This window comes from Cnephaeus nilssonii, assembly GCF_951640355.1.
Source record: "Cnephaeus nilssonii genome assembly, chromosome: 1".
In the NCBI taxonomy this organism is placed as follows: Eukaryota; Metazoa; Chordata; class Mammalia; order Chiroptera; family Vespertilionidae; genus Cnephaeus; species Cnephaeus nilssonii.
In genome coordinates, this window is record NC_137072.1 from 39,385,177 (window position 1) to 39,411,211 (window position 26,035).

Sequence of the window (26,035 nt, forward strand, 5' to 3'; positions counted from 1 at the left end):
AATTAAGTAATGTTACCGACTTAAGTAATATTGAACGAAAAAAAAAAAAACATTTCAAACGTGACAGTGCCTAGGGTCATGCACGAAATGCAGGCGGTGCTAGAGGGGGGGCCAGGGCCCTGCACCGTGGTTCTCAGGCAGGTGGCTCAGGCGACTGCACTGACAGGTAACCTGCCCTTTGGAACCTCATCAGGGCTCTCGGCCTCGGCCTGGGGAGCAGGACCATGGCAGGACCAGCAGAGCGGGCTGGGCGCTTGCTCATCATCAAGACAATCCTGACTAAGCCTCACTCCCAACGCCCCTCAGGTAAAGCAGTCGGTGCCACTGCACTCGTCGTCCAATCAGCGACTTTCTGGAAAGAGAGAAGCAGCCCCTCCTCCCAGGTAACACTGGTGTCCTTTTCCAACCAACTTGTTTCCGCCTCGATTTTGGAAGAGTGATTTCTAAAGAATGATATTCTTGATAAAGATGAAGATCACAGGGCTTGGTTTCTCCAGGATTCTGGTTCTCAGAATGAGGCTAGTTCTGCTCCTATGATTTCACGAGATATGACTTCGGGTCTCATAGGCAGAATGCTGAGACCAAGGCTTTATTGATTTTTTTAAACCGCAGTACAGACCTAACTGGGCAGGGCCTACACCACTCGCCCAATGCACCAGCAGGCAGCTGGGCAGAGCCCCTCAGACACTTTCTTCACCGGCAGTGCTGTCTCCTCTGGCACAGAATTCCTCTAGCTTCACGAGATACTTGGGAGTAATAATAAGACCAAGTCCGATTACAAATGCCTATTTCCTGGAAGTGTCATTTTAAAATAAAAGAAGAAGAAAACCACACAATTTACACCTTTATCCTTCATTTCCCAGCTCTCGGCATGAGAAGAGTTTAATTCATAACAGCATTAAATTCACCCAGAAAGACATAGCTCTATGTTCCCTTGCCACGGGTCATTGGGGAAAATAACATACATGTGATGGGAGTAAACAGAAAGTGAGGAAAAGTCAAGCTAACACTACAAAGGGGGAGACATCATGAAGCATCACCTGTTTCTTCTAGGAGGGGCAGAAACCACGGGATTATATAACTAACGTAAAGGAGACAATTTATTTTTAATTTTCAGCATTTCATAGTAAATTGGATCAGAACTCCTGCATTGGCCCCATTCCATGGAGTCCACCCCCAGAATTAGCTGCAGAGTTAGATGGAGGACCGGCTCTTGCTCCATGCGTGACAGCTGGCTACAGGCACTCACAGGATGGTTACAAAAAATCCGGCTTCCTTCTTCCAAACACCAGGGTACCCGGTTACCTCTGGTCACTTGACAGACTGCCTTTCTAATCTCACACTCCCGCTAATCTACTCGCTCAGTAGACGCAGCGCCCTAACCGCTGTAAAGCAGGACTGGTCATTGATATTGCTGTAACAGATTAACAGTAGAGGGTCCAATAAGCTTCAATGAAAAGTGATTTGATGTGGAAGCCGCACACACTGGGCCTCACACTGCCCGCCCTGTGCCAAGGGCACCCTGGAACAGCAGCCAATGCCAGAGCGACATCCCCTGCTCAGCCAGTCCTTCACCGGGTCCCCTCAGAAGCACTGGTGGCAGGAACGACAGTGACAGTGCTACTTCACTGTCATTACGCACGGAAATATCTTCTAAAATCCCTCCTTCGTGAGGGTTTTGCAGGCTTTGTAGATGCTTAACAATACATTTATACAATACATATAAAGTGCGATACAGTAAATATTTATACAATATACGTTTACACAATGTATATACAAGATGCACCTATAAGTAAACACTTACACCACGATGTACAATGCACAATACACATTCATAGAGTAGCCTCTACTATCTGACTTCCTACTGAAACAAGTTTGGTGCCGTCTTGGTAAGAGCTAAATCTGTATTTAAGTCTGTGTGTTCTCAATACTGGTTGGCATTTTCAAATGTAGTTAGTATTTCTTTTTTTTTTTTTTTCTAGTTAGTATTTCTTAAGCCGAGTCTATAAAGCAGGCTTTCCCACTTGTGTCGTCACTCTGCAGCCACGGTTCATGCTGGTGACGGGGGTGACTATGAGGAGATTTTATTAGGAGCTGATATTCTCCGGCTCGCTGGGCCCCGTGTTGTTCTAGGTGCTTTACATACAACAACACTTTCAAGCCTGATAAACACCTGGGAGGGGCACGTTCACGCTCCCGTCACCCAGATGAGGACACTGAGGTGCGGGAAAGCTAAGTCCTCTGCCCAGAGTCCAGCTGGCGAGTGTGGGCCGGGAGAACCATAGGGAGCCCTCAGACGCCAGCCTGCCTCTGCCCCGACTCCAGCACCTGCTCAGGCCTGTTCAGGAGACGCAGTGCCGTGTGACTGGGCACCGTGACAGTGACTCAAGGGTGCGTGTTGCTCGTTCAAGACAGGGAGCAAGAGGCGCTGACTGACTGAGCGGTCCCAGAGCTTGGCCACATGATCGGAAAGTGGGCTCCCCACTCCCACAGCTGAGTCCCGCAGATGGAACACCCGAGCTCAGGGTGGGGTGGACTTGGGGCACATTCAGAACTCTCTGTCAGGGGGACCCTCACTGGGCTGACCCCCCTCGGAGCCCGGAGTGGCTGGGAGCTCACCAATGGCCCCCACACTGGGAGACCACCTCCGTCAGCACAGAGCCTGCCCTTCTTTGGCAGGCTTTGTTGGGCGGCCAGGTCCCCTCTTCCTCTGGGACACGTTCTTACACTGGAAGGAGAGGGACGGCCAATGGGAGAATGCCAGCATGTAAAGGAGCCAGAGACAGCGAAGAAGACTGGCCAAGAGAGCGGGAGGGGCGCCTGGCAGCTGCAGGGTGCCAAAGAGAGATGGGGGGAAAAACGCAGGGAAGGGAGGGGTCCAAGCTTGCCATTTGCAACATCTTGGAAGGGCCTTGTCCCTTGCAAACTTCAGCTCCTTGGCCCAGCAGTGACCTCACCCTCTGTGCTGTCCTGGGCTGTGGGGGCATGTTGCTATTTGCATCTGGTCTCTGGCCTCTGCTCCCCACAAGGCTCCAGGAGTCCCACAGGGAGGCCAGCTGCCTGTAAAGAGACCCCAATTCTCAGGATGGAGCAAAGAGCTCCCCGTGGTGCTGACTGTCTGAGCAGCCCTACAGCTGCTCCATCTACATCAAGCATGTCAAACTCAAAGGCTTACACGGGCCAAATAAACAAGGCATGTGGCCTGCAGGCCGCAAGTTTGACATGCTTGATCTACGTGGGTGATGCATGGTGGGCTGTGCACACTGGGTCCAAGAGGGCGAACTGGAACCTTGTCTCTGCTTCTCCTAGGCCTCACATTCCAAACTCTTGTCTTCCCACGTGAGCTCTGGTTCCCTGGGAAGCAGGAGACAAGAGAATGATGGGGTGCAGGGGGTGTCCTGGGTGAGAGGGAGTGAGGTCTGTGACTCGTGAAGGCCGGAGCAGGATTGTGTGGGAGGGCCGCCAGCCACGATGCAGAGGCCATGTCTGGGCTAGGCCACGAGGCGGCACAAGCTCCGGCCACAGGGACAGGGCGGCCGGCTGCAGATGCAGCATAGCTGGGCAGCTGCTGCTGGGACAGCTGCGGGCCTGAGAGGCACTTTGCTGGGCGCCTGCCCAGTGCTCGCCCTGCAGGGGGCAGGGCCTTCTCAGGAGTTAGAGCTCTGCTCCCACAGACCCTGTGGAGAACCCACACCCAGGCCCCGGCCCCTTCCTGAGGAAACGTGAGCAAAGCAGGCAGTGGTGATGCCTTGAGAAGCATTAAGGCCGGCTTCCATCCTCGGAGCTTTTAGACTCTCAGGAAGCTGCAAGGAATGTTCTTCCCATCAGACTATCTGGTAGTCACTCCCACCAACCACCATGAGTTCCCTGGGGCCATATGCAACCTCTGTCTATCTGTCTCTCTGTCTCTCTCTGTATATCTCTCTGTCTCTCTCTGTATCTCGCTCTGTCTCTCTGTATCTCTGTCTCTCCCTGTCTCTCTCTGTATCTATGTCTCTCTGTGTCTCTCTCTCCATATCTCTGTCTCTCTGTGTATCTCTCTTTCTCTCTATCTCTGTCTCTCTGTCTCTATCTCTCTGTATCTCTGTCTTCTCTGATCTCTGTCTCTCTGTATCTCTCTGTCTCTCTCTGTATCTCTGTCTCTTTCTGTCTCTCTGTATCTCTGTCTCTGTCTCTTTCTGTCTCTCTCTGTCTCTGTCCCTCCCTTCACTTTTCCACCCTCACTTTTCAATTACCCAGAATTTATTCAGTCCCCCTTTCAGCCATCCTGGTACACATACAATAGCAGTATACAGGGGTGGGCAAAAGTAGGTTCACAGCTGTAGTATGCGAAACAGAGTTAATTTTGTATCATATATTTTTTCCATATGAACAACTGTAAGCCTAGTTTTGCCCACCCCTGCATTGGGTGCTCTGCATAGATGTGATTCTACGTAAGTGCCGTGTCAGAGGGCATGTATGCAGCAGGTACTATGTGCTGGACCTGACGGGAGTGCCTCCAGGATTACCCAGGTTCTGGCAGAGAATGAGCAGACGATCTGAGCATAGACGTCGTGTCCTGGGCTTTGTGACCTGTGTGTTTGCATTTCCATCTCGGGCAGCTGACAGGTCACAAGACTCCCATCCTGGGTCAGGGGGTGAACATGGTCGTGGGAGGTGGGAGTTGGCATGGCCTCCCGAGTCAGGCCGCCTGCGCCCTCACTCACTGTGGGGCTGCACCCCTTCCTCTCGGTGCCTCGTTTCCTGGCCTGTAAAGTGGGTGATCATGAAAGTGTTTACCTTGTATAATGGGAGAATGAAATGGTTAATATATGCAAAGTGCTTAGAATAGCACTTGGCACAGGGAACTCCCGTTAAGTGTTTGTCGTTCTTACTCCAGGGACGCTGGCTGTGGGCATGTGGCACAGGTGCACACACAGGTCATCGGGAGAAGGCAGGGCAAATGCTCCAAGAAACATTTAGATTTGCTCCTCTAATCCCATTGGGGGGGGCAGGGGGAGAGAGTGGGAGGGGGTGCATCTTCTAAAATACCAACCGGGGGCCCAGGCTGGCTGGGGAGGTGGGAGCCGGGGCCTCGGCTGCCCTTAGCCGCACTAAGAGGCCTTTGGGCTTCTTTGGGCCTCAGTTTCCTCGACTTGAAAAGACAAGACTGTGAGTAGATGTTAGCTTTCTGCCGTCATGCTCCAAGCAAATAGAAGCTGGTGCGAGAGACCCATATGCCAGCACACTATGTACAACATGGGCTCAATATGCTAGCAGCCACTTACTGTATAACATTTAAGAGTAACACACACAAACACGCCATCATGTTGACACACAATCTGTAGCATTCTGTCCAAAACCAGAGCTTGTATTTTCTCACTCCAGCCGTGTTTTCCATTACAGTCTAGTCTCCCAAACCAAAGGAAGCACTGGGGACAGCAGCAGGCGGCGGAGCTGAGGTGACACGGCGATCTGTGCTGGTTGTGGCTGTCCCCAGGCCCTCCCCGCCTCACCAGAGGGGGACATGAGGGAGAAGCCCACTCCGAGTCTCTTGCCTTGATAAGGCTTGCAGACTGGCTGTGTGTCCAAGGCTGTTTAAATCTATTGCATCCTGAGGTCATTCATGTCTGTTCCACCCTCGGATCTCTGGAGCAGTCTAGAATGCAAGGACTCAGCGATGTTCAGATCTAGTTTCTCCCTCCTCATACGGCTGTATTTTTTTTTAAGTAAAATTCAGTGACTGCCCCTGTTCTCCCAGTGAAACCTGGTCCACAGTGTCACTGTCCTTCCTGTCACTTGGACCTCTCTGAGCCCACGTGCCCTCCTGCCCTCTCCCCATCTTGTCACCTCCATCTGCACCTGCTAGGGCTCAACAGGTGAGCCCTAGATGGAGGGTGGAACTACAGTTTGTGACAATAGCACCACAATTAAACATTTTTGAAATGCATTTTTCTAAATTCATGCGCCCAGTGGAACTGTGCGAGCACTCGAAAATGTAAACCTTCAGAACAAAAGCCACTCTACAAACCCCAAGCAGGAGAGGCTGCTGTACAGTGGGCACTTTCCCTGCGGTGGTGACTCCAAGGAGGCAGTGGAGACGCCGTCTTCTGCCCACAGGGCGCGTCTCTCCACGGCTTAGCCATGCACGATGGTGTCAACGTCAGTAAAAGGAAGAGTATTTGGTAAGATGACTCAGTTTGCCTGGTTTGGGGAGAGTTTTGATTCGTTTATCTAGATTGAGAAGCTGGAGTGAATAGGATGCTTCCGTTAAACACCCGTGTTGGCCGGCAGCACCCATGGAATGTCACTCAGGGCCCCATCGCCAGGAGACAGGAAGTTGGAATGCCCAGGACAGGAAGGCAGCTATGTAGCAACTGGCCTTCTCCCACAGAACCTCGTCCCCACTAGAAGGGACACATCAGAGCCTCAACCATCGGAGGGCAGGAAGGCTCAGGCACTTCAGGCCTTCAGACTGGGGTCCCCATGCCTGGAACCTCCAGAGGGCCAGGAAACAGGTGCCCCCCGGGAGGACAAGGCATCAGCTACAGGGGCCTTTGCTGTGGGAATGGCGTCACCGGCAGAGCGTGGGAAAGTGAAGGGTGGGGGAATCTGCTGAAACCAGGGAAGAAGAAAAGCCTCACCAGAGGAGGGCAAGTGTGACGTGCAGGTCTGGAAGCACCCCAGACGACTGGAACAGCGTGAGGAAAGGCCGGGGGAGGGTGTGTGTCACAGCGCAGGGCCGAGCTGGCAGTGCCCGCTGGAAGGAGAGGCATCAGCGGCTGCAGGGGGCCTGGGTCTTCCCAGAGGAGTTGTTTGCAGCTGCGGGAGCCCTTAAGGAATCGTGTGGCCGGGCGAGGCCTCAGGGTGTGCGCGGGGATGGAGAGGAGTGGGACAGAGACTGCAGTGTGGTTTTAGGCCATCGAGTTTTAGAAACCTGAGGGACAACCGGGTTAAATCCAGCTCCACCTCATACAGCTGGGTGCCCTTGGGCAACTCACGCAAAACCTCTGCGTGTCCTGGTCTGTGAGATGGGCAGCTTCTCCACAGACGGAGGGGCTGAGCGCCTCTGCGGCCGAGGGCAGGGGCCTGGGAAGGCTAAGTGACCGACGTCCATGTCTCCTGTCCTGTGACTTGGTCTTTGGTTCAGCCAGTAAGTCAGACAAGGGTAGCACCTTAGAACCACGGACCCAGCCCCTAATTGGATAGAGAAGGCCCAGGTCCTGTGGAAGGGGGAGACTTGCCCGAGGACGGGGACAAGCGGGTGGGAGAAGCAGGATGGTACCTTGCTGGTTTCATGACGTGAAGTTTCCCCCTCAAAACTTGGATTTCAGGAGGAGGCCTCAGTGACTTTGCAGGAAGAAAAGCCCTGAATTCACTTTGTATAGACGCCATGTCTAGTAAACCTAGAGGCATCTTTATCCAAAATTCTACTTGGCACTTCAGATTCCTAGGAGATAATAACTCCAGCAGCCTGTGCCTGGACACCATGCAGACAGCACCTTCTCTGTCTGAACCAAGACCCACAAATGGAAGAAAACCCAAAGTCTGACCCATGCAGAGAACACAGCGAACCGAAGCCGCGTGTTGGCAGAAACACATTTTTAAAATCTGACCTCTTTTCCCAGTTGACTTCTCACCCAGTTGAGATGGAGGCGCCGGGTAGACAGGGATCAGAACGACAGCTGGTTGCTGATGGAGATGCTGAACCCGGCTCGGGTGCCCTGAGGACGGGCTTCCTAACCCCAACTGCGCCAGGTTCCTACCAGTCACAAGTGTAGCTGGACACGGCAGGCACCTCTCCACCCAGCCCAGACCCGCCCAGGGCACCGCGAGCACGGCCTCTGCAGGTCTGCGACCCCAGAGAGAATGAGGGAACACCAGGCCCCGAAGACCCCAGTCGGATGAATCACTCTCCTTCACCCCGAAGCCCAAACCATAGGGCTGTTTAATGAGTAAATGAGACATCCTGGCACATTTCGCTGCGGGGAGTAGTGCCGTAGGACAGGTGGTTTTCTGGATGATGCCCATTGAATTCTAGACCACCGTGCTTGGGGCCACAGAACACGTGAAGGCTGACAATCCCATGTATGACGTGCTCCCTTTCCAATTGGCGGTCAGTGTCCCAGCTCTCGCGTTAGAATGCAAGAGAGCAAACGTGATGCCACAGTTTATGTCAAAAGTAGATCATCCCAACCCTTTGTGTGTTGTTGTTGGGAATACTTTTTGCACTCTGCACGCGGTCTGCGGTAGGTGGGTGCTGGTCGCAGATGAGTGCTCCCTCCGTCTTAGCAGGACGAGGACAACCTGTGGGGACAGTACCTGCTCAGCTCAAGGTGAGAAAAGCTCTCTTTCTTACTGAAAGGACTGATTTGGAAATATTTCAAACTTTGGCACCAATCTACTCTGAATGGGGCCGGCTGATATTTTTTCTTCATGTGTCTGTGTTCATCCCTTTTGTAATCAAAGCAGGTGGGAGGAGGGAGGCAGACAGGAGCGGGAGACCAACCAAAGCGCAGCCCCTGGTCTGTGAGAGCCGCTTCGCAAACTCTAAGCGACAGAGGTTCTGACGACCCCACCCAAAAGTAGCGGTTGGCAGGAACGGGATCCAAAAGGGTGGCCTCTGTCTTCTCCTCTAAGAGCTGAGTCAGGAGAAGGGAAGGGAGATGCTTTGTGGCTGTCGCTGTGTCATGGCTATTTCAGACTCGAATCTTGTCCACGTTTCCAGTAGGGGAGCCTGTTAGCTCTGCGGAAAAGCTGCTGTGGGCTGGGCAGGGGGCCAGACTGGCGTCAGGGCTGCACAGGAGAGATGCTGGCAGGCAAGGAAAGCTACAAGCCATCCAACCGAGAATCAGAAAGGATCGCAGGAGAGGAATGCTGCTTCAAATCCAGAGCACAGGGCCCTGCAGAGACTGCTGGCGACTGGGATGTGGACGTGAGTTAGGACTGAAGTGGACGTCAGTGTGAGCGAGCTGGCAGGCAGCCTCCGAGCCGTGCAAAGGAGCAGAGAGACCGTCTACCATCTGGCACCACTGGCTGCAGGAGCAAAGGAGGCGGCCAATTTGTCCTCTTCTGTCTGAGAAATCCCTCACCGCACCTCTCCATTCCCCGACGCCGGAATTTCAGGAGCCATCCAGAGACTGGGACTCTCATTAAAGGAACCCCCCCCCCCCCCCCCCCCGGTTCTCATGGAAGCCATCCCACATGGAAAACTCACACAGTTTTTAAAGTCTGCATCATTCTAGACAAAATCATTCTGATTTTCTTGTTTTAGTACTTCCCCTATACAGTAGAGGGTTACTGGGGGGTAGGGGTTGAGAAGAAAGAGGAAATGGCTAAAGCAAAATATTTTATTTGACAGCAATTAGAAAAAGAGAAATTGGAAATGGGGAAAGAATGATACAAATAAAGTTTTTCTGAAATGCAGTTCTTAGGGAGCAGAAGCAGCAAAGTGTCTGATAGAATGTTGAAACCATGCAGCTCCAGGCAGCTAACTTTGGGCCGGATGAGTTTAAGTGTGCAGGGCTTGGCTTGGGCTGGGCAGTGGCCTGCGATGAAGTGCTCACCAGCCGGCAGGACTGAAAGGAGAAATGACTGTCACGTTGTCAATCCGCTTCCTGTTCCCAACGCAAACGCCCCAGAGTTGGCAGCTGTGGTTCTCCCTCCATGTTTCTCCACGTGGGCCTGCCTCACTGACTGTTTCTCCTTTAAAACAGGTGGTTGTGTTCAGGACACGATATAATGTGCGCAACTATCCCAGTTCAGTGTGCAAACACGGTGGCCACACTAAGTGACAAGGCAGAGCAAAGGCCGTCCCAGCGGAAAGCACTGTGTGCAGTGTCACGGCACATGGAACTGACAGGACCCAGAGACACCGGGACTGGACTGTGGCTCAGACATAAACGCCACGATTACACATCTTCATGAATAAGGGGTCCTTTTTATAGTCGGACTGGTCATCTTGGAAGATTTTATGATTCACTCCCTTAAGGTCTCCTGGAAGTTGAAAATTGGAATTAAATACAATGAAATCGATATAGTAAGATGGTATGGATAATCAGAATGACCTAAGGAAAGAACCAGTGACATAGATTCCACTCTAAGCCTTCCACCCACCTCCATGACAATGATGAGGAGAGGGGTGGAGGGAGGGAGGGGCAGTAAACTCCTGCCTGCACACAGGCTGCATGGCATCAAAGAAACCAGACCACTGGCCTAGCACCAGGCAATTCACAACAGCCCCTCGTTCACCTGTCACAGGAGCCGTGACTACCTGTCCGTTCCCTTCAGTGACACAGCTGTGCCATTAGTTTGTAGGGAGAGTCAGAATCCTGAGTGGAGATCACTCTGGGCATTGTGTCTTTCCCAATCCGTGTTTTTATGGCCAAGTGTTGGAATCTAATTTGTAGACAAGTACACACACACACACACACACACACACACACACACACACGGGCACACTCATTAACATAGACTACATGGCTGTACTTTATACTTCTCTCCCAGTAATTAACAACTTTGTAAAAGTCAATATTTGGTTATACATAAAACTCACACAGCAAATCTTACATACAAAAGAGAGACCATTTCTTTGAATTCATTCTACAGTCGCCCAGTCCCACAGGTTCCTGCTGGCTGATGCCTCGGGCACCCTCTGCTGCCAGGCTCAACTCTGCTTCCCTGGGAAGAGGAGAGGAGCGGGGGACACGGCCACCGAGGCGGCGTGTGCTGCAGAAAGGCCACTGCCACGGAGAATCGCTGATGAAGACCAGAAGTAACGAGCTGAACCTTCCTGACGGTAATTCTTCCCAGCACCGAGGACCGTCATAAAACTCCGCTTGACAGCCCGCCGTGGACGAGAAGTGTAATATGTTCTACAGAGAACTTCTGTGGTCTCCTGGGGGTGAGCAGACGACGGGAAATGGCCTTTCCTGGAGGAACACCTTGTAATTCAGAAGCAGCTGAACCTAAATGGAGTTGCAAAGGTCACTCTTATTTTATAACAAGAAGAAATATCCAAGGAACCTTCAAACCCTTCATTCCCCTTCCACAGCCATGCGGTACTCATACATCATAACATGGAATTATCTGCCTTTCTACAGCAAGGATATTTATTTAATAAATATTTGGGGGTTCCAACAATGTAATAAGAATCTCAAGGGATGCAAAGATGTGCAAGATTCACTAATGTCCTTTAAATGCTTACAGCATTAGACACCAGTGTTTAAAACACTAAGGAAACAAAGGTAAACCTGATAAAGCTCATTAAGAAACTCACGGTGAGCATGAGACACAGACCCAAAAATAATCACCTGACAATGAGATAATTACCTTCCTGGAGGTGCTACTACATCCCATAAGGGTTGTGTCTGATTCTTGCAAAGTGAGTAACATTTTAAATGTGTTACAGAATCCAGTTGTTTGAATTCCCACTGAAGTGAACAGCCTAGGGTACAGAAAAGAAATTTTAAAATGAGTTTGTGCTGAATTTATGCATTCCATAAATTTGAATGTTTTTATGTTGGAGTTTCTTAAAATGGGGGACACGTTTAGAAATCAGTGGACTTTAAAAACAAATTATTTTTGAATAAGGGCTAATTATGTTTTCATTTGTTATGAAGATATATGGAAACATGCTATGAATGGTCATATTAACCACAATAGCCAAATGTGAAGACACATTTAGCACCATTCAAATCCAAATTCAGTGTGAAAGCACTTGGAAGGCAGTTTATTTGTGATGTAAACATATCTCTGACTTGTTTGCATGAAATAGGATTAACCAAGCAGTGAGCTAGTTGCAAAAACAATGAGATAATCAAGATGTGCAAATTTTGCTTTGATGACTTTTGAAATCTGAGAAAAGTGACAGTGTTTCTTACTTAGACAAGAACTTATTTATTCTTATTTAAAACATATAAAAATGTTCCTTGCCCAGCCAGTGTAGCTCAGCGGTTGAGCATCAACTCAGGAACCAAGAGGCCACCGCTTCAATTCCCCATCAGGGCACAGGCCCAAGTTACAGGCTCGATCCCCAGTGGGGAACATGCAAGAGGCAGTCGATTAATGATATTTCTCTCTCATCAATGTTTCTATCTCTCTATCCCTCTCCCTTCCTCTCTCTAAAAAAATCAATAAAACATTTTTAAAAGAAACACAAATTTATATTTAAAAATAAAATAAAAATGTTCCTTAAGGTTTGGAAAAGATATGAATGACTTCCAAAGTTTGTTCATAGCTCAACTAATGGGTTGCAAACAGTCAGGCCTACTTGCAAAGAGACTGGTTCCATGGATTTATCCATCCATCTATCCATCCACCCATCCATCCATCTATCCATCCACCCATCTGTCTGTCTGTTCATCCAACCAAACATGCATCTATCCATTTTACAAATACTTAAAGAGCAGTACTCTTTCCGAGGTCATGTGCCAGGTCCTAGGAATACACAGAGGTGAATAAGATAAAGTCCTTGCCCCGGAGACTTGCTCACAACTTGGTCAACAGCTTCCCAAATTGTGTCCAAATAACTCCCTGCAGAAGCTCTGGCTGGGTATCCTATTCAAAAACACAGATACTGGGCACCAGCCCTGGACTTGCCAAATCAGAATACCTTGGGCTGCATTTTTAACAAACATCTTAAATGATTCTTAGTTGTGCTAAAATTTCAGAATTAAACTCTGGGGAAGGTTTGAAATGAAAACAAATAATTACATTTCATTGTGCTGCTGTAGAGATGTGTTAAGAGTTTGGTAAAAGCTGAGGAAAGAGGGCTAACTCAGACCCCACGAAATAAAGACCCTTTGTTAGCGATAGATAACACAGCTTGCCTCCTCCACACAGGAGCTGCACAAAGAAATTCCACACACCCTGTAAAAACTCAAATGGTAAAATAGGAAGTTAATTTTAACTCTATACAAATGTGTTTGGCTTTGTGGAACAATTTTTCTTATCAAAGGAAAGCTCCAATACCCAAGAAATAACCCACCTTGAGATCTTAACTATTCATTTATTAAAGTGGTAAATCTTAATAAAAAAAAAAAAACAACCTATGGAAGTACCCAAATTGGCAGATGTGAATCACATCTATAACTGTATATAAACATATGCTGTGTATACAGACATACACCTGTATAAATTGTGTGTGTGCAGATGCAATGACATATTCTTAACTCTCCTGAAGCACACTTCTCATTAAGAATCACAGAGGATTGATCTGTGAGCTCACTTATGACAGTTTCAGAGATTACTGCTGACGGCAGGCGCCCAACACTAGTCACAGCAATCAAGGCATTTGACAAAATATTTTCAAATGTGCGTCACCCCAAAGAGGACCTGATCTCTTTCATACTACATGTCATCAACTAATTAATCAATAAGAAACTGATCACCTATTTGCTGGATGTCTGATGAACACACCCTCAACAGCACACATTTCCTTCTTCCTCTAGAACATTCTCCATTCATGGCTGATGCAACGAGGTGATGCAGCCAACAGTCTCTCTCTTGTCCTGGTCTCACCCATCCAAAGATGAAAGGCACATTCTCATAGAAAAAACTGTCATTGTGCTTCCGGTCTCATTGTTCCCACTTGTTCCAATAACCTGATGTATAAGCATTTCCATTATGAGGTTATCTGCACTTGTGAAAAGAGCACTGGTGTCCACTTTTTTGTTTGTTTGTTTTAAATATATTTGTATTGATTTCAGAGAGGAATGGAAAGGGAGATAGAGATAGAAATATCAATGATTAGAGAGAATCACCTATAGGCTGCCTCCTCTATGCCCCCCACTGTGGACCAAGCCCGCAACCCAGGCATGTGTCCTGACCGGTCATCAAACTGTGACCTCCTGGTTCATAGGTCGACGCTCAACCATTGAGTCACACTGGCAGGGCAGGTGTCTGTTTATTTCATCTGGTTGGTGGCAGAGGGAGCAGGCCTTGTATTGGAGTGGGGCTGCCCTGGTGACCTTTGCATCCGTGATGGCGGTAGCATCGCCAGTATTGCTGGGAAGCCTGAGTGTGCAGGAGCGACAGTGAGGAGCTGACCTCCAGCAGCGGGTCTTCCCCAATCTAATTTTTGCAGAGCAGCAGCTCCTCCTGGTGCAACGTCTCCCTTGCACCTGCTAGACTCTGGTCGGCAGTTGGTGACTTGCCTCCCTCTCTTCCCCAGCCATCACCTTCCTACCGACACACAACATTTCTTTGTTCTTGTGTGATCTCCTCTCTGCTGATCACACACTTTCCCTATTTATGAGAACTATGTCTTAGCATGATGAGAAGAATACGCTGAGATAGAAGCATAATTATCTTCTGAGGCCAACCCCTCTGAGTTACACTGGGCTGGTCAACACCACGTGAGCAGGCAGTCTGCACAGGGGTGAGGACCACGGACTTGGGAGCCCGCAGTCCCAGTCTCAGTCCTGGCTCTGCCCCGTGACACTCTGTGTGACATTGGGCACATTGCTATTCACTCTGTTCTGTAAGATTGGGGATGTAGGAGGACCCACTTCTTAGGGCTGTGGGAGGGCAAATGAAAGTGCCTGGTGCAGAGGGGGACGCAACATCCTGCCCAAGACGCAATGCCAGTCACCTAGCTATTGTGTAATATCGGATAACTCCAACGTAAGCCATTATGGCACCAAGTTAATCACAACCAAGGGAAAAGTTAGTAAAAATTGAGTATACTCAGCTAAGCCTGGGGCACTTCTAATGAGCTTGGCAACTGAATGAGAAACGGATCAAGCACTTTCTGTTAATGAGCTTAGGGACTTGGGTTCTGGGCTGGTCACTTGCCATTGGAGTTAGGCACGGGTTCCCTGCAAGCAGTTCTGCGCTGTCAACAAACGCAGCTGCTAATAGGTTCCTGGGTTTTTCTTATCTATTTTTGAGGACAGGGAGGGAGATGGTGGGGGGGAGGTGGGAGGAAGGATCAATAACCCAAAATCTACGCTGTGGTAAAAAAGAAGGAATTCTTACCATTTGGAACAGCATGGATGGAACTGGAGAGCATTATGCTAAGCGATATAAGCCAGTCAGAGAAAGATAAATATCACATGATCTCACTCATTTATGGAATATAATGAGCAACATAAACTGATGAACAAAAACAGATCCAGAGACAGAGAAGCATCAATCAGACCGTCAAACATCAGAGGGAAGGTAGGGGAGAGTGGGGGTAAGGGGGAGAGATCAACCAAAGGACTTGTATGCATGCATATAAGCCTAACCAATGGACACAGACACCAGGGGGGTGAGGGCATGAGTAGGGGCGGGGGGCAATGGGGGATAAGGACACATATGTAATACCTTAATCAATAAAGAAAAAAAGAGAATGTTGGAAAGGCAAAAAATAAATAAATAATGCAAAATCTAGAGAGAGGGGAAAATATCAAGTGTGCTTCCCAATGTAATCAGATCAATTATTTTGACTTAATAAGTCAATTTAGCCAAACAAATCATTTGAAAGTTTGGGGAATTTTTTTTTCTCAAATAAATTGATAGTCCTATCTGAAGTAACTTAGCCAGTCAGTTGTTTCTGTATTGACTAGGTAGTATCACAGAAGCAAAATTATAAAAATTTACAAAAGAGGGGGAGGGATGGGTAGAAGGCTTTGTTGCTTAACTTATTGATTTCTCTCTTATATTTCTCTCCTCCACCCTCAGTGGGCAAGCATCTGTGCTCCCTTGAAGTCCCTTGAATTCTGTGTCAAAATATCAAAAATTCAGCATTCTTTGTTGGAAGGATTTTCATTAATCAGCCAAAGGTATTTCACATCTGTCAGATGTCAAAAAACTATGCTTGTTAATAAGCATTTCCATCCTTGCCTGTTTGCAGATTTGGTATTTTTAACTCGCAGGTGCACTAATCCTAAGGTTCACATGTATAACCAGAGGAAAAGGAGGGGCCATTCTGAGTCAGATTAGATCCAAGTCTTGTAGCCTAGCTGACAGTCACAAGGGTAGCTTTTCTGAAAGCCACCAGGTAAAAGAGATTTCTGACACACCCCTACAAGCTTGCTAAATACTTCCAATGGATGGGTCCACAGTCAATTAGCTTAGTGTGGTAAAGTCTCCAGAGTATGGAGTGGATAGATGGTTCACTGGGATAAAAAAAAAAAGAAAATCTAGAACTTTTAAAACTTTGTATTTAATACCATCCTATATAATAAAAGGCTAATATGCACATTGTCCCCTCGTGAGTTTGACCGACCAGGAGTTCAACCGCTCACTAAGATGTGTGCTGACCTGCCGGGGTTCTTGTTCCAGCATTAAGAAGGGTTCAGCAATCTGGAGAAAGGCTGTGCGTAGATTAAGTAGGAGTCCAGAGACGAAAGATAATTTTGAAAGGCATTGGGGGTCAGAGGAGCTTTAGCTAAAGGAGCTAAGTTCTTTTTGTCTCAGGACCCCTTGCTTTTTATTAACACAAATTGTCCTAAGGCAAGGTGGAGATACATACTTCAAAGGGTTTCATACAGAGGCATTGTCAGATTGGGGAATAGCCTACGGCTGTTCAGGTGTTTGGCCAGTAGGAGGCAATAATATGTAGATTAAGATGCCCTGAGCTGTCTGGCAGCAAACAATCATCCTATTCAGGTTTGGGGGAAATGCCTTTAGCCATTCCCAACAGGCGATACATATGTGATTCAGCCCTTGTTGAGTCCCCAAGTACCATCAACCTTTTGATGAAACTCTTGCAATTATGACATGCTGAAACTGGCTTCTGGCACTGACCACCAGGGGGTGGCGTGGAATGAAGGAAGGCCCCACCCGGCAGCCAGCAGCCAGGGGAAGGAAGGCCCTAATTGGCCCTGATCACCAGCCGGGCCTAGGGACTCTACTTGTGCACAAATTTCGTGCATGAATTTTGGGCCTCTAAGTTAGTTTCATAATTTCATTGAAATATGAATCAGATACAGTCAAACCTTGGTTCTCAAATGTCTCCTATCTTGAACAATTTGGTTCTGGACCTGGTTATTCATGGAAAAAATGTCTCAGTTGTTTAACAGCCCTTTCACACTGATACATCCGCATGGCAAAAAGCATCTCTCAGGCCACAAACAAAGGAGAGAATGCCAATCAGTTTACCGCTAAACCTCAGCTTGTTGGCATCTCAGGAAATTGTGTTATGAATGCTTTTGTAGGTTTGTTGCTTTTGCTGCTGGCAAAATGGACGATTAGCACAATTTTAAAACATTAAAGAGGCCATCAAGAGTGCTAATGTTGCTAAGGATGTGAAAGAAACAATGATCACAGGCAGTTGAAGAGGTAGAAAAACCATTGTTGATATGGTAAAGGAAAAGCAGTTAGCCATTGACAGCAGCATTTTGGAGGCAATGATATGTGAAAAAGCAAAGATGCTGCTGACCTGAAAGACACCCCTGGAATGAGTGCTGAAAGTGATTCATTTAAGGCTAGAAGGGGATGGTTTGATAAATTTAAGAAAAGAAGTGCTTGTTTATAACTTAAACAGTGCATTAGACATGTTGATATATAAGGAAGGCTAAAACAGGGAATCATTTGGGGGTCTGGAATGAATTAATTCCATTTACATTATTTCTAATGGGGATAAATGATTCGGTTTTCAAACAAATCACTTCTCAAACAGCCTTCCAGAATGAATTAAATTCAAGAATCAGAGTTTCATTGTACCATAAAATTCTTTTAAAGTATACAACTCAGTGTTTTTTTTTTTAGTATAGTCACAGAATTGTGCAGCCATCACTACTACCCAATTTCAGAACATTTTCATCACCCAAAAAAAAAAACCTATTAGCATTTTCCCTTCCCCCAGACCCCGGAACCCTTAATCTGCTTTCTATCTCTAAAGATTTGCCTATTCTGAATATTTCATGTAAATGAAATCATACAATTTGTGAGGTTTTGTGTCTGGCTTCTTTCACTTAGCAGAATTTTTTCAGTCTATCCATGTTGTAGAATGTATCAGTATTCCATTTACTTTTTATGACCTAATAATATTCCATTTTATGGATATACCGCATTTTATGCATCCATTCATCAGTTGATCCATTCCATTTGGGTTTTTTCCACTTTTTGGCTGTTATGAATAATGTTACATTTAAATACACATTTTTATTTAGACATATGTTTTTATTTCTCTTGGGTATATGCCTAACAGTGGAATTGCTGTTTCAAATGTATTTAACATTATGAGAAATTTTCAAACTGTTATTCCAAACTGGCTGCATCATGTTACAATCCCACCAGAAATGTATGAGCTTTTTTATTTTTTTATTAAATTTATTGGAATGGGCTGGCCTGTGTGGCTCAATGGTTGAGTGTCGGCCTATAACCCAGGAGGTCATGGTTCAATTCCCAGTCATGGCACATGTCCAGTTGCAAGCTCAATCCCCAGTAGGGGACAAGCAAGAGTCAGCCAATTGATGTTTCTCTCCCATCAATGTTTCTCTCTTTCCCTCTCCCTTCCTCTCTCTAAAAATTAATAAAAATATTTTTTTATTTATTGGAGTTATTAACATTGGTTAATAAAATTATTTAAGTTTCAGGTGTACAATTCTATACTATATCATCTATATATTATACTAGAGGCCCGATGCATGAAATTTAGGCAAGGGGCTCGGCCCTCGCAGCCCCACCTGCCTCAGCCGGCCCTCACAGCCCTGGCTTCATCTGGAAAGTCGTCCGGACGATCATTCTGCTGTTAGGTCTAATTAGCATATTAGCTCTTTATTATATAGGATTGTCTGTTCACCACCCAAGATACTGAACATCTTTAAATGTGCCTTTGCCATGTGTACTAGTATATATTCTTTGGAGAAATATCCATTCAAATTCTTGGACTGTTTTGATTTTGATCTTTTTCTTACTAATATGAATTCTTTATATATTCTGGATGCTAATCCCTTATTGGATAAACTAGAGGCCCGGTGCACGAAATTCGTGCACGGAGGGGGGTTGTCCCTCAGCCCAGCCTGTACCCTCTCCAATCTGGGACCCCTCAAGGGAGGTCCGACTGCCCGTTTAGGCCCGATCCCTGGGATCGGGCCTAAACGGGCAGTCGGACATCCCTCTCACAATCCAGGACTGCTGGCTCCCAACTGCTTGCCTGCCTGCCTTCCTGATTGCCCCTAACTGCTTCTGCCTGCCAGCCTGATCACCCCCTAACCACTCTGCTGCCAGCCTGTTTGCCCCCAACTTCCCTCCTCTGCCGGACTGGTTACCCCTAACTGCCCTCTCCTGCAGGGTTGATCACCTCCAACTGCCCTCCCTTGCAGGCCGGGTGCCTCCCAACTGCCCTCTCCTGCTGGCCATCTTGTAGTGGCCATCTTGTGTCCACATGGGGGCAGGATCTTTGACCACATGGGGGCAGCTATATTGTGTGTTGCAGTGATGGTCAATCTGCATATTACTCTTTTATTAGATAGGATAGAGGCCTGGTACAGGGGTGGGGGGCAGCTGGTTTGCCCTGAAGGGTGTCCCTGATCAGGGTGGGGTTCCCTTGGGGCATGGGGCGGCCTGAGCGAGGGGCCTGTGGTGGTTTGCAGGCGGGCCACGCCCCCTGGCAACCCAAGCAGAGGCCCTGGTATCTGGAATTTATTTTCCTTCTACAATTGAAACTTTGTAGCCTGGAGTGGAGCCAAGCCTGGGGCTCCCTCTGAGGCCCGCAGCCATTTGTGTTGGGGTTATAATTGAAACTTTGTTGCCTTAAGCAGGTGGGCCCGGCCAGGGTGTGCGGAAAGCTTTGCTTCCCCTGTTGCCGGCGGCAACCCTGGCCTGCTCTCTCAAGCTCCATTCTGCCGCCATTTGTTTGAATTTGTTTACCTTCTATAATTGAAACTTTGTAGCTTGAGTGGAGGCTTAGGCCTGCAATGGCTGGCGGAAAGCTTGGCTTCCTCTGTTACCTAGGAAACCTTGCTCTCTGTGGCTGTAGCCATCTTGGTTTGGGTTAATTTGCATACTCGCTCTGATTGGATAGTGGGCATGGCTTGTGGGCGTGGCTTGTGGGTGTGTCAGGGGTGTGGTCAATTTGCATATTTGTCTATTATTAGATAGGATGACTTGCAAATATTCACCTATTCTGTATGTTATCTTTTCACTTTTTTAATTATGTTGTTGTTGTTTTTTTGAAGTACAAAAGTTTTACATTTTGATGAAGTTTCATTTATCTGTTTTTCCTCTTATAATTTGTTCTTTTGGGTTCATCGTTAAGAAAACTTTACCTAACCTGAGGTCATGAAGATTCACTCCTAGGTTTTCCTTTAGAATCTCCAGGAGAGCAGTCCCTTCTGATTCTAGGTTTTGCTTTCTGTGGTTTCCATTACCATGGTCAACTGAGATCCAAAAATGTCACATGGGAAATTTCAGAAATAAACAGTTCATAACTTTTAAATTGTGTACTATTCTGAGTAGTGTGATGAACTCTCTCGCTGTCCTGCTCCACCCTGCCCAGGACATGGATCACCCTTTGACCTGTGTACACGCGCTGTATATGCTCTCCCCCTTCCCGCCTCCCCCATTAGTCACTTAGTAACTGTCTCAGTTATCAGATCGACTGTCACAGTATCACAGTGCTTGTGTCAAGTAATCCTTATTTTATTTAATAATGGCTCCAAAGGGCAAGAGTGGTGATGCTGGCAATTTGATATTCCATAGAGAAGCTGTGAAATGTATGTAGGTATAGGAAAAAGCATAGTATATATAGGATTGTGTACCATCTATGGTTTCAGGCATCCACTGGGGATCTTGGAAGGTATCGCCCCCTGGATAGGGAGGACGACCGTTGAGTAGAAGGGGAGGAGCAGACGTCCTTGTCTTATTCCTAATCTTAAGGTGAAAGTGTTCAGTCTGAGCACGATGTGAGTTGTGGGTGTTTGTAGAGGCTCTTTACCTGGTTGAGGAAGTTCCCTTCTGTCGTTCATTTGTGAAGTGTGCCTCATTATTTTTTAATTTCTATGTTTGTCTAAGTTTTACAAATTATATGAATAGAGGGGTCAATATTATCTATAAATAAATCTATATGCATATGTGGAGTAAACGTTCAAAGCTACGTTAGGCATAATCATATATGATCAAAAAGTTTGAAGATCACTGGGGTCAAGCGTGGCATCTTCAAGGCCATGGCCGTGACTGGCCCACAGCAGGACAGCCGTCTCACCATTCCACGTCACGCTCCAAACACCGCCAACTTCTGTGCAAGTGCCTGGGAGGAAACCAAGCAAGCGTGTGGCTGAATCAGTCCTAGCTTATCCCTCCTTGCTAAAGGAGTCCTTTTCCCCATCTTTGGACAAAAAAAGAATGTGGATAAAATTCAGCAATCATCTATTTCCCACTTTTAAGGGAACGCCCAAATAATAACGTGTCATTCAAGGGAAGAGACCATTGAACACTGAACATGTCACTTCAGTCCAAGAAAACACTCCAGTCACTTCTCTATATATAATTAGGAAAAACAGAAGAAAAAAAATGTTTTCTCTCCTCTACAGAGCTTGACTAGTTCTAACCCTGAACCACAGCCCTCACTCTGGAGCCTTCTCAACAAGCAGCAAGAAATCAAAATAGGCAGCCCCATGGCGCCCTGCTCCACCACCCCGCGAGCACTCTGTCCAGTCCGGTTTCCAGGAGACTAATCACATACGCAGGCTGGTTTGTGACACCCAGAACCTAAAGCCTGTGCTTGGCTGAGATGCTGTTTGCCCGAAACTGCCACCTATGGACCTTAAAAGGCGCAAAGAGTCAGTGTTTTGGAGAGCAATTAACAAGATATCTAGACAGATGGTCTCAAGACCCCTCAGCTTCCAAAGTAACAAGGCCGAGCAGGGAAGTTCAGGTGGGAGCTAATGGGCCAGAAACCGTGGCCAGAGGGAGAGTAAAGGTGTGAACCGGAGAGCAAGCAATGGGGAGCCTGGAAATGGTCAGCGGGCCAGCGTCAGGGCCTTTCTCGGAAATCCTAGGGCCAAAGGGGCTGGTGAGGATGCCAGCCAGGCCTGGCCCACCCTCCCCAGGTAAACAATTGCTTTCACAGTTAAAAATGCCAGGATGTTCTGTTTCCAGTCTTAAAAAAAATTGGGAGTAAGTGATACATTTTAATAGATTTAATTATTCAGATTCTTAAGAATCCCTGGAACAAATTGAACCGCAGAGGTTTTTCTTATTATTTTATCCACATTTTCATTATTGCCAGTGCCTGGATTTCCATTCAGAAATAAATAGCCTGACAATTTTTACATCTCAACTGGCAGCAGACACAGAATACGAGGCAGCTGCCAAGAAGCTCTCTGTCACGCTGGAATGTAGTATTGCCGCGTGCTGTTAAACCCTTTATCGGCATAGCTGCCCCAGCCTGCCCGCGTCAGACTGTGCACTTAGTATTGGCTCAGAGCAATGTGTCTGAACAGCGACAAACTTCTGGAACCCCCTTTCTCTCACGGCGGTTCCTGATAAGCGAAGTGAAATAAGGGCTTTATGGGCCACTGTTCTACATGGTGATTGGGACACAGACATAACTCAGGGGAAGGTAACAGGGCCTTCCCCTCAACTTCATAAAAAATCTGGGGGAGCCACTCCCTACTCTGGGACACCTGCAAAATATAATGGTTAACAGTAATCACCAACCAACGGAATAATATTTGAATTGCTCCACAGAAAGAGACATGAAGTTGAAGAGTTGAGCCTCGCTTGGTTTATTTCCAGCTGGTGTTAGTAGCACAGGCCACCATTTTCTCTGTCACATTCTAACTACCAAAGGGCACAAGAGGATCAAGTATCTACCGATTTCCTAATTCGACTCTGAGCCAGGCTGCCAGCCGTATATCCTCTTCATTAGAAGGTCTCCCCTGTCTTCTGCCCATTTTCTCGTTCGACTGTTTGTTTTCACTGAAGAGTTTTGCGAGTCCTTTGCATCCTCTACATACCAGTTCTTTGTCAGACCTGTGATTCGCCAATATTTTCTCTCACTTTATACCTTCTCTTTCATCCTCTTCAGAGCCTTGTTGTCCACAGGGCAAAGGCTTTCAATGTTGATGAAATCTAATTCTTCAACTTTTCCTTTTATGGTTTGTGTTTTTGGTGTTGAATCTAAGGATTCTTTGCTTCTTTGCCTTGCTATAGAGCCTGAAATTTTCTCCTATTTTTTTTCTAAAAAAAATAAGTCTAAGATCTATTTTTAGGTCATTTTAATATAAGGTGTGATGGGGCTTGGGGTTTTGGGGGGGAGAGGTGCCTATAGAAGTCCAGTTGCTCCAGCCCATTTGTTGAAAGGTGATTCTTTCTCCATTGAATTGCTCCTGTACCTTTGTCAAAATTCAGTTGGGCATACCCCTGCGGGTCTATTGCTGGGCTCTCTTTCTGTTCTGCTGATGTACACATCTGTCTCCTCACCAATACTACACAATCTTGATTACTGCAGCGGCCTAGGAAACCTCAATATTGGGTAGAGTGATTCCTTCTACTCTTCATAAAATGGACCTTTTCGTTATTCTGGACTTGTACTGTTATGTATAAAGTTTAGAATAACCTTGTGCATATCTGTGAAAATGTTTGCTGTATTTTAATAAGAACTGCACTAAACTATAGGTTAATTTCATGAGAAGTGACACTGTTAGAGTTTGTGTCTTTGAATCCATGAACACTCTATCTTGCTCCATTACTTTAGCTCTTCCTTGATTTCTTTCATTTGAGTTTTCTAATTAAAAAAAAAATATATTGACTTCAGAGAGGAAGAGAGAGGGAGAGAGAGATAGAAATATCAATGATGAGAGAGAATCATTGATCAGCTGCCTCCTGCACACCCCTACTGGGGATCAAGCCTGAAACCTGGGCATATGCCTGACCAGGAATGAAACTGTGACCACCTGGTTCATGGGTTGATGCTCAACCATTTAGCCACACCAACCAGGCTGCATTTTCTAATTTTCAACATATAGGTCCTAATAGTATACTTTTACAAATTCAAAATATCCTAAAGAACCTATGAAGTATGATGAGTGTGATGATGTCCCTGGTAACTGTATGGAACCCTCACCAGGAGCTAAGCGCTCTTCCACATGTATTGGCTCATTAATTCACTGAATAGGCAAAGCAGTTCCGGGAGGAACTTCCTCCTTTGTTGACCTCCAGTACTTGTTGAAGCCCTGATTTACTTTTTGGAAACCTGTTCCCTTACAGATCAAATAGACATAATTTTCCTGATTGAGCACTTTCATGACTGCCTTGGAGTCTTAATTCTGTCTCTGGAGCCAAAGGTGGCAAATAGAGTGGCATGTGTCACTGATTCCATCTTATTTATGTCATGAAAAGATGAAATGGGTGAATTTTGGAATAATGGGGAATTATATTTTTAAGTGCCAAACTTTTTCCTTTAAGTAATTTGGATAGGCATCATTAAAATGCAATACCTCATTTTCTTAAAAAGAGTGTATCAAGACTATTTTCTGCAGATAATCCATCATTTTGGACTTAGAAGATTGTATTCTATTACAATGGAGTGAGCTCTCCATGGCTATTATGATCTTTTTGACTCTTTCCTATTTTTCCTTCATTGACAAGGTGTTTTAAATTTTCTTGCCTGATATTTTTTAATGCTTCTTTCTCCTCCCTCAGTATTAGCCTAGTAGACATCACTTTGTCGTTTTCTCATCATTCTTCATTTCAGTGAAGCTCTCTAAGCTAACTAGAATAATCATTGGGTGGCCTGAACCAAAAACTCATGTAGTAAGCAATGGGAGGAAATCAGCTCAAATACTTAATAGTTTGAAGAATTAGAAAAAAATATAAGGATATAGAGACCAAGAGGAAGATATGGAGAGCAAATAAGAGCAGAATTTGAATTTACACTGAAGTCCAGGTTTTTTCTTTTATCTTATACTGAGCTTTTTGGAAAAGACAAAATAGTTTCCAAGACAGAGAATGTCCACCAAAGTTTTTATCAAATGGGTTGAAGTTCTTCCTAGCCGAAGTAAGTGAGATTTAGCACCAAACTCAGGAAATCAAGTTTATGGACCATCCTTAATGATCTCCATCTCCCAAGGCCTCTCACCAAGCTTCAGAGACTTGCATTAAACAGATAGCGAGGGATGATGAGACCTGCACTTTTCTCTGGTACCGAGTTGTTTAGAAGCATCACCAGGGACCCATTTCTGTCTCCCGAGCCTGATGCTTGGGTTGCTCCAAGGAGGAGAGAGGACGGCAGGGAAACAAAGCAGGAGGAGGGCCCAGCGCTGCTCCCAGCTGTCGTCTCACCAAGAAGACGAGGAACCCCTCTCATTTCCACTCTCTCCCCCGCCCCATGTCCACTCCACAGGTAGATGTGAGGTCGCTGAATCATCCCTGAGCAGCTTCCTCTCATGTTGGAGCACAGGGTTCCCTGGATCTGTGCTGTTTTCAGCCCTGGAGGAGGGTCTTAGCAGCTGGGAAAGTCTCCTGAGAACAGAGCAGGATGAGGGTGTTCATTGCAGCACCATCCTGTATCTGAGAATGGCGGGACGCGCCATAGTCTTAGATCACCATGGGGCTTTTTCAAGCAGTATAGGCTGTGGTCTTTGAAATAAGGACAATTCCTCTGTGCTGGTTCTGGGTGGACCCCAACTACAAGGGGAAGGATGTGGGCCTGCCCCTGGGGTGCGTAAGGGGGGGTGGGGAGGAGAGACCCACATGATCACAGTCACATGGGGCACCTGTAGTGAGCCAACCCATGGACCTCAGTTCCAACCCACTTATATTGGTTTTTAACTACAGAACCATATGATACATCAGTCTCACAGGTGGAAGTCAAAATGAAACCTGTTGTCTAGGGAATGGGAATTTTACATTTTGGGGTGCAACCAGAGTAATTAACAATAAAATATATTCCTACTGAAGAAGTATCCCAATAATCCTATGCCGTCAAGGGGTTCCAATCTTGGGCCAGTTCAGTTCTGTTTATCATTACAATATCACACTGCATGTCCATACCACCTACCTTCTAAGTGCCTAAAAATCAGGACACAGACATTTTATCGCTTGCCTGGCAGTTCCTTAGGGAACTATTGTGTCAGCTGTTGCTTATTTTGTAGTTCACCATATCATCTTCTCCCATTAT

The 26,035-nt window shown here is 46.7% G+C and overlaps 1 protein-coding gene across 1 annotated transcript in view; it reads left to right on the forward strand.

The window, feature by feature from the left end:
* Nucleotides 1-26,035, forward strand: part of ADARB2 (adenosine deaminase RNA specific B2 (inactive)) — a gene marked incomplete at both ends in the record, with an annotated part of 417,934 nt that overhangs the window by 285,062 nt on the left and 106,837 nt on the right. The gene's annotated exons all lie outside the window — the stretch shown is intronic.